Genomic DNA, 9,814 nt, shown 5'->3' with positions numbered 1-9,814 from the left:
GGCGGAAGGAGGGCTGCACCCGGGCGGGGCGCGACGGCGGCTCGGAGGAGAGCCGGAGCTGTGGAGGCCGCTCGGGGCACTGGGGCAGGGCAGGGGTTGTGTGGGGTTCGGCACGCCCGGCCCGCGGGTGACCCCCTCTGCAGGCTGTGGAGTGTTCGGTGTGAGCCAGGAGGCGGATAAAGGGGAGATTCTGCTTGCTGTGAAAAGAAATTTACGCTCGTCCGAGAGTATGCAAAGTGTGTATAGGAGAGAAACGTGTGACAGAGTAGTAGCCGTTGTCGTTGTTGGGTTTTCGTGTTTTGGAGGTTTTTTTGGTTGTTTCGGTTTTGTTCTTTTTTTTTTTCTTTTTTGGTTGGTTTTTTGTTGTTTTGGATTTTTTTGTTTTTGTGGCGATTTTGTGGGTTTTTTTTGGTTGGGGGGGTTGGTTTTTTGGTTTTGGGGTTTTTTTTTGTTTGTTTGTTTTGTTTTAGTTTGGGGGTTTTTGGTTTAGAGAAATCGACGAGATTTCTCCTCGGTTAGAATTAATGACCAGGCTTTAGCACTGTGAAAATTACAAGGCCCAATTTGGTCACTTCATGGCAGGTGATCAGAGGATGCCGCTGTGACTGTCACTTCGATCATGTGCTTGGGACAAAGTGGTGGGAATGAGTGTTTTAACAGCAACTTGGAACTCCCTTCTGGGTTTGGGAAGATCAGTTTTGTGGTTTTCAATTCCACTTGCTTCTTGCACTGGTCTTGCATGGTTTCAGAAACTGATCTCCTCAGAAACTGTTTTGTCACATAACTTTTTCTATCTCAGAGATGGAAATATGGTTGAATTTCAGAAATGCTGCATTTAAATGCACAAAGGAAATAGGAACTATATGCACTTTACTGTTTATGCATCTAAATTAAACATTTAGTTAATTAAAATTAATTAATTGAATGGAAGAAGCTCAGTGTTGCATCCATAGAGCAAGGTAGTTGTGTGGAACTTTTCCTCTTATTTCCAGCTAATTGCATTTATGTTCCTATACACCTACAAAACAAATGTTAATAAGCATTTCACACAGCTGGGTTTGTTTTCCTATAATTTATAATGGAGCTGGAGAAGACCCATTTGCTTTTGAGAGGAAATTGGACTGTTTTAATAGCCTGTCTTTTGAAGGTAGCTGCTGGATGAGACAGGCAGCAGCAAGGTGTTAGTTCATGCTGTAGGAGCATCATGCTTGTGCTGACCTGACACTTGTGTGACCTTTTGGTGAGCAGACTGAGTTTGTTATTCTAGGAGAAGACTAAAATAACTGTAGGGGTAGGGAAGAGTCATAACTTACGTGCAGATGATTGAATCAAACTGGCTCACTGATTAGTCAGGGGTGTGTTAGAGGGGGTGGGACCATGCAGCAAGAAAAGGAGCTTGCGAGGACAGCAGGCTTTTAGGTATGTGTCAAACTTCATCTTTCTGTACTTCAGGTAACTGCTGAAGGGCTTCTACCCAGAATTTCAAGTTGCAGTGTTAATGCTTAAAGTTAGCTCAGAAGTTTCACTTTTGAGTAGGAGGGGAACCTTTCTATTGACAAGCCTCATTTTGTTTGCTAGCAAAAGCAGAGCTTGTTGTAAGGTGGCGGACTCTGGTATTGTTGAATTCAATGCTTCAATATGAGAAACTGCTAGAGCTTCTAAGAAGAGTTCTGCTAGTGAGGGACTGTTTCCTTGCCAAAATATTTTCATTTATCTTACTCTAGAGAAGGTTGGAGAGCCCGTGGCCTATATCTCTAAATGCTGGCATAACTCCAATTTGGCTATGGAATCCCATATAGAAATGAAGCTGCTGTCTAGCTCTTGAAGGTCTGCACAAAGTTACTACTCAATTAGGGCATTAAATATGTGATCAGGCTTCTAAGAGAATATCTTGATTGACAATGAAAGTAACCAAGTATTGGGGAAATCCACAATTAAAGTTGCTTTTAAGCTCTTTTATAAAAGTACAGTGAGTGATACTATGTAGGAACCTAGCCTCATTCATTACCTTAGCAAGGCTGATCCTCTGTTACCAAGTAATTGTTTATTTTCTTTTCTACTGTTCAGCTGCTCTAAGCTTCACATTAAACATGGTATTTAAATCTTTTTCTGAAGATAATGTTTTCATTTCTCACATGCTTTTCTATAGAGCACCTTTCTGGTATGAACTGATTTTAAAATAGCATTATTTTGGTCAATGTGAAGCTTATTTTTAGTATTGGGTCAAATGGTGCTCCTCTCCTTCCAGACAGCAGCAAACTGAGAAATGAAAAAGTGCAGATATTGCTGTGGTGAATATATTTTTCACACTAGCCCACTATATTATCTTGTAGGATTCAAGTGGAATTTTTTCAGTCTATCATATTTAAAATCATTCAGTGTATGTAATTCAGAATTCCTTGTTCAAGGACTTGAACTTGAGTGCGTTGCTGTCTTCGAAAATTGAGCATTTTGTATTAGCTGTAACACCTTCAGAAGTACCTTGTGCTGCATTTCATAATCTTGTGCCTTGGGAACTGTCTAGTTGATGGCTGTGCAAGTCAGCTCTTGTGATTTTTGAAACAGTTGTGTAGTGATTCTAGATTCTGGTTGCAAGGAAATTGATATTTGAAAAGTACTTAGAGCATTTTTTTTAATTTTTCTTGTAATTAAGCAGGTGTGAATGAAAGCAAGTCAGCAGCTATGCTTGCTGCTCTTTGTGGATTGAATTTTGAGAAACAGTGTTCTTAGCAGATGTTGAGGTCTTGACATTAATTTGGTATGGTCTGTTCATTAACCTTTTTTTTAATTTAGAAAAACACAGCTAGAGGAGGAATGGTTGCTTAGCTTTCATCAAAGTAGAAGTTGAATAACGTGTCAGTAATTCTGAAGATATGAAGCTTGTAGGGTCTGTAGAGTAAGAACTTGGTTACCACACAAATAAGTTTGGTAGCCATCTGTTGGGATTCCTAGTGGATACCAATGTACCTGTAAAAGGGGAAAAAATGCCTAAAGTTAGAAGGAGCCTTTTATTCTGAAGCTGATTCCCTAGTGACTTGAAGCAGATTTATTTACTGTTTTTTTTAATAGCATTGAATGCTTGTTTTTGAATGAGATTCCCATATTTTGTTCTAAACAAACAGCAGCCCATCAGGATGTTGTTATATTCTCAAGCCTTGTTGAAGAAAGTGCAAAGAACTGATTCACCACTGTAGCTTAAAAATGTTTGCTGCGGTGTAGCAGAGAAAAAGAATTTCTGAATGTCTGGTGCTGAGTTACCATCATCTGAAAAATGAAGTGGAAGAACTAATGTCCCTGTGCATGTTGAAATAGTTTTCCATGGCCTTGTGTTCAGGGACTCATCCACAGTATTTGTGGATCATTTGTGTTTTCCTTGTTTCTCATCAGTTCCTTGGTGTGCTCTCCTCTCCACAGCATTCCTGGTCTCACCTCTGCTTGTCCCTCCCACAGGGAGTAGGCAGTGGTGGCTTTGGCTGTGGCCAGTCCAGAACTGTGCAGGTGCTGATCCGTCAGCCATAGTTTGGGGAGAAGGAATCAGGCAGAGAAGATGGCTCTAGCTACATATCCAGTGGCTGAGCAAGATGGAGGGAGACTGCAGCTTCTCCCTCAGGGTCCTGGAAGAGATGATCTCCTGCTATGCCAGGTGCTGACAAGGGTTCCAGCTGCTGGGGTAGCCCATTGCAGGTGTGTCTTTTTCTGCTGCAGAGAGCTCTGGGCATGTGAATACCAAGCGCTGCCACAAAGCAGTCTGTCGCATGAGTGATTGCCATGTGCTGCCATGCACACAAGTGCCAGTTTCTATTCTTGCTAAATTAGACTGGGTGGTGTCTCACTACTCTTTGTATCTGTTGTCCTTGGCTGGGCTCATCTGGAAGAAGGGGAGTCACAGCCAAACCCAAAAGGAATTATTTTGATTAAAAAGACCCTCAGATCGTTGCATGACAGATCTATTGTCCCTCAAATTAACATCAGATTAACTGTTTTATGAGGAGGAGGGCAGTGCTCTAATGGACTGTTTAGCTTTTTTAATGGGACAGTTTTACTTAAGAGTGCAAAATGTTTTGAAGAAGCAGTTGTACAGCCTGAGGATTCAGGGATTGGTACCCTTTAGCCAGGACTGCTGAGCCAAATCCCTTTCATCCCTGTGTTGAGAAGTATGGAAGAATTTTTCAAGACCAGGGCTCAAAGTTACAGTAGGCTTTTTCAGGTTTTCTGATGCTCTTTTTAACTTCCCAGTGTTGCACCTTGAAGATGGATTTAGAGAGGAGGAGCAGTGCTGTAAAGAATTTTGTGGGGGAATGTACTTCCTGAAGGGAAGTGAGCTGGTACTGGAAGTATAGACCTAACAAGAGTGGATATTCTTTGCTCTTGAAAACAAGAATCTCAGCAACGTTATTTTTCCCCCTCCAGTTAACGAGCCTTATTTGAAGTGGGTGTGGGAATCTGGTGGGCAAAACGTGCATCCATGTGTTCTGCAGAGCATCCTTTCTGGGAGGATGCCTCCCAGTACTGGCTTGGTTCAGCCCAGCTCATCTGGGAGCCTGTTGAGATCGTGCTAGCCTCGTTCCTGTAAAGAATGCAGGAATCACCCTTTTGTGTAAGTACCCGTTGTAGCTCTCATGCTCATGAGAATGTTCTGCAGATTGGATATAAGCAGTACAATGCATGTTGGTTTTATATATATATATGTCTGTGGCTATAAAAATCAAGCATCTGAGCTGGTGTTAAAAAAACAGTGTAAGTGTTCTTTCGGAAGCTTGTATGCTGTTACTGTGTATATCTCAAGCCAGTGGCCTTCTAGCAAATTATTTTCCTGCTACTGTATGGAGATGTTCAGCTTTTAAGGTTTTCAGGAGTGTTTTCTTACATTATTAATATAAGAGAAAAATAAATATCTTGTTTCTCTGCAATTCTACCAGCCTGCTTTATGCTGTGGGAAATGATGCATTGGGTTTTTAATGTGATCACTGCTGCTCTGTGTAGTTTAAGTCATCAACTGGTTAAGGGCGCCTTGAATGCATCAGCTTTCATAGGTCAGATAGTCAGCAGTTGAAATGCAATCCTTGTTAGAATTGCTACTCTGCGTATTGTGAAATGTTTCTATATTGGTTATTTTATTCATATTTTGAAAGGCTTTAAAAAAAGCTGTTGTTTGCCATCTCCACTTTTATAACTCCACCCTGTGCTTTGGGAAAACCTGGAATTTGTTTTGTAGTCAAAGTATTTCCTTCCCTCCTGCATTTTCTGACTGAGTTGCTGTTAGATTAATTTCTCTAAATCAAATATTATGGAACATTCAGCATCCTTTTATTTAAAACAGTGTAGTTGAAACCATTGTCCAAGCATAGAGTGTGGATTTGTTACTAAACTGAAGTTTGGGGAGGTGCAGAGGGAGAGCAGAAGTAATACTGATGTAGAAGGCCATGTGGTAACTTGTATTAAGATAGAATTTTCAGTCCTGGCTTTTTTTATACAGAATGGTGGATTGTTATCTGTGAAGCTTGTTTATTAATGCAGTCATGAAATACCAAATTTTGCTAAACAGCGTCTTTTGCCATCCATTACCAGAGGCAAACAGCTTGAGTTTGCTATTTGTAGTCTATTTGAGCTTGTTGCTTTATAACTGAATGCTTTGTTATTTGAAACAAAAAAATATACCTGAAAATTTGATAGTGACTTGACCTTTGGACCACAGAATAAGACAGATTTTGAAAATGGCTTCTGGTTGATGCATTTTTTGTCTAGTGCATAAAAAAAATCAAAAACCTGAACACCAGCCCTTGAACGGGTAAAAAGCGTTTAACCTATGCTCTCTTTTCTAGCGTGTAACTTTTGGTGTTTCCCTGCATGACCTCTTAGTTTCATTTGGTGAAGACTTGAAGGAGGGTAACATTTCTCTATGGTTGCTAACTCTGCAAAAATTAAATTAAAGTAGATAGTTTCTACTTGTTTAGCTATCTCACTATTTCAATCAATTGGATCATGGAATTGTAACACAGTCATTTGGTACTGCTTATGGCATTTACATGCTTCCTGTTGGCATTTCTTCAAAATCTTTGTGTTTGGAGTTTTCACTTCTGTTTGGGTTATATGCTTTTCTTCTCTGCCAATATCAAAATAAAAATAATTTTCAGTGAGTTAGCAGTCTGTAAGGTTTGGACCAGCACAGCTGGTGGATATTGAAGCTCAGTGATTAGTTGTCTCTTTGATTCTGGTGAGTTTAGTTGCATCCTGAAAATCAAGCATATAAGTGTTCATCTTTGCAGTAAGTGACAACTCATATTTTGTTGCAAGTTTGCAGTGAGATTGTTTTGAGGTGACCTCTCTAGCTATAAAACAACTGGAATATATTTGCAGTAGCAATGTGAAATGCAAGTCCACGAACCATTAGAAGTGCAAGGATTCTTAGCAGCCTTTGGCAGCTGCTTCTAAAAAGTACATCTTTAGAAGAAAAAGAATTGCTGGAAGCAGAAAATGTGTAAATGAGGGCTGACTATGTACATGTCAGGCATGCTTGTTTTTGGTGTTTGCTGATGTGAGGAGGATGCGTTGGCCTGGTCACTGGTCTCTGTACAAGAGATGTTATTCATTGTGACTCAGATAATCATTATCCATCTTAAGATATATATAAATATATTCTCAGTACCTTACTGAAAATGCTAACTTCTGTCCTGTGAGTATCCCACACCTCTTGTTTTTGAGTGGTGTCACAGTTAGGAGGTCCCAGTTCTGCACCACGGCTGCAATGGGTGAGTACATTGCTATCACATTAGTCAATGTCGTGGAAGCCAAACCAAGTTGGTGAGCTCAGTTGTGTCATTCCTGGCAATACCAATAGGTGTGTTTTTAAGAATGTCTTAGAAACAGATGGGGTGGGGACGAGGGGTTGTTTTTGTATTTTATTTGTTTTCTTCTCCAGGTGTTTAAGCGTGGTAGCTTTAGAAATAGTTAAAAAGTCTCTTTTTCAGGATGCCTTTGCTCAAGTCTGAAAACTTTCTGGAAAGAAATTTAATGCAACTTCCTGAATTCCCCTTGGTTAGAATAGTGACTAGCCAACTTTAAGTAGTCAAGGTGTACAAGAAATCGTACTTTGAAGGGCCTTTCTGCGCTTCAGTACACTATGAAACCATCATTGTGTAAAATGACTTATAAATTAGGATCACACAGGCTCAAACGTGACATTTTTTTTCTTTTTGAGAATGTCTAGAGGTTTTTTATTTGTGTAGTTTTTCAGTGCTTTTTTTTTTATATTTCTCTGGCATTTTCTTTATGGCAGTTTCTCTTTCATTGGCAAAACTGTATTACAGTGGTTTTGTTAAATATTGTATTAAAGAAAAAAAAAGGTTTTTTATTTTCTATGTGGGAATATTTGATTTTGTTGACATTTTTCATTGTTCAGTAAAAGTTTTAAATTAGTGTATAATGTTTTAACATTCTTCATTATGTGAAAACTCAATTCAACAAATCACAGGGGACTGCCTTAATAACACATTCCATAGATCATGCATCATTTATGAGCTGAAAAGTGGAAATAAAATCAATGGTCAGACCATCTATATGCTTTATTAAACACTCCCTTTTCCACTTCACTTCTTCACTAGTTAATCCGCCCTCTAAATCTCCCTCCCAGATGTTCAAGTTTTCTAAATATACTTTTAGCTCAAGGAAGAGGTTTTGTTTCTAGGATTGGAATATTATCCATCAGAATGACAATTCTTACCAGCTACTCATCTTTGGCTTGTCAGTCTTGCTGGAATTTGGTGGATTGTGCATGAGGTCACGTGGAGTCTCTTTTAAATTTTTTTTCCCCAAAATGGTTTTACTGATAGAACCACTTGTTTAAAGCAATCCCTCTCATTTTCTTGTTTCTTTACTTTTGCTGTCAGAGGTAATAATATGATGCATCCTTACGAATGCTGCTAATTGTCATAGACATCCTTTTCACTAAAATCCTTTCTTTAGGATTTTTTCCTTCTGGGAATCTGAGGCCCCAGAAACAAGATGTAAACAATAGATTGTCTGCTGCTGTGGAGTGCCACAGGCGGGTCTGTGATTGGTCTCCTGGGGAAGTTTTGGTTCAGTGACCAGTCACAGCAGAGCTGGCTTGCGGAGTCTGTCAAGGCCAGCTTGTGTGCTATAATTTTTTACTTTTCTTAGGTAGCTAGCAGCTTCTGGAAACTCTCCCTTTTTCTTTTAGTATAGTTTAAATAGATGTTTATATCATAACGTAATAACTCAAGCCTTCTGATCATGGAGCCCATCTCGTCTCTTCCTTCACCCCAAAAACCCTTGTGACAACTGTCAACAGCTAATGGTGGAAAAGGGAACTTGAAAAGCTTGACATGCTTCTGAGAATGGTTGTGAGCAGATAATTCTTCTGTCATGGTTTCTAAACAGGAGAATGGTGTAAACGCTTCCCAGAGTGATGCTGTCAGTTATCACACTAGTACTGTTTATTGTGACCTGGCATTTAATCAAGATTTGTGTATAAATGTTCTATAAAATTATTCCAGATGTGCAAAAGGATAATTAATTTTCATCCCTAAGTACCTTCTGTTGTATTGCATTTAGCTGGTGGTGGGAGAAATGTTACTGGGTCACGTGGATGGTGTATCCCCCCCTTCCTACCACATGGTCTCTTCCCCAGGTATCCCTTTCCATACCTTCCTGTGTCTGTGGTCTGTCCCATGGGTGGCCCCTCCCCACTGGCATCCCATTGGCCACGGTCCTCTTTCCCCGCCCCCTTTCCCCTGGGCACAAAACCCCACTGCAAGGGGGCTGCGCCCTCTTTCCTGCCTGGATGGTACCATCACAGGAGTATCCAGTCTCAAGCAAATAAACGGATCCTTGCATCCATGTGGGGAAGAGCGCTTCTCGTCTTTTATCCTTTGTTTATGCTAAGTCCGTGCTGGGCTTGAGTTCGGGCTGGGCGGGTTGGACTCATATAAAGCCCAGAGAACCACGGACTCCAGCAGGTGGCGCCCCACGTGTTTTTCTCCCACGACGGCCATGAAGGAGCTGGTAATTCCACAAGTATTTTACGTTAGCTTTTGGGACTTCCACCTTCCTCTGGCCTCTTTGTCGCATTTTTGCTGGCGAGTAGTCTAGAGGTGGATCAGCATCCCGCCGTGCGCCCAAGGCGGACCGATCCAGACGAGGAACTTATTTACAGCTATTCCAGCCAGCCACGGTCCCCGAAGCGGGGTGAGTATTCTCCGCAACTGTTAGGGGACACCGGGGGGACCCTCAGAGGGTAGGGATTCGCTCCCAGTGCAGGAAAAATCTGGTCCTGAAGAGGATTTGCGGTTTCCGTGCAGCTGTGCGGGCGGAGCAGCTCCGGCAGTGGCTGCGCACGGTTTCGGGGGTTGCAGCAGCGTTTCACCCGTGGCACGCGGCTCCTGGGACCGGCGGCGCCGCGGTGGGGGGGCGCGGGTTCGCAGCGCAGGTGCGATTCGCACCACGTGGTGGGGGGGGTGCCCAGCAGCTGCAGCTCGCTGTTTTAAAAAGCCGTGCAGGCTGACGCAAGCAGCTTCATCTCCCTCGCAGAGGAGGTGGGGGGGGAGCTGCCCGGATTCTTTCCCGGATTGGCTGTGGACTCAGTGCTTTCAGTTTTGTTTGTACTGGCTGTAAAAAAGGTAGATTTACGTGCTGCAGAAAGCAAAATGGGTGCAAGGTTTTCTGTGGCACAGAGAAGCATTTATAGCCTAATTTTAGAACTCCTAAGTAGTGAAAACATTACAGTTTCCAAAGCAGTTCTGAAACAGTTTGCACGCTGGTTGTCTCTTCATTTCCCTCAGTTTACCCAGCAGAATGT

Source organism: Geospiza fortis, unplaced genomic scaffold (assembly GCF_000277835.1).
Source record: "Geospiza fortis unplaced genomic scaffold, GeoFor_1.0 scaffold1, whole genome shotgun sequence".
In the NCBI taxonomy this organism is placed as follows: Eukaryota; Metazoa; Chordata; class Aves; order Passeriformes; family Thraupidae; genus Geospiza; species Geospiza fortis.
The sequence above is the reverse complement of the archived record's forward strand: the minus strand, read 5'-3'. Positions refer to the sequence as shown.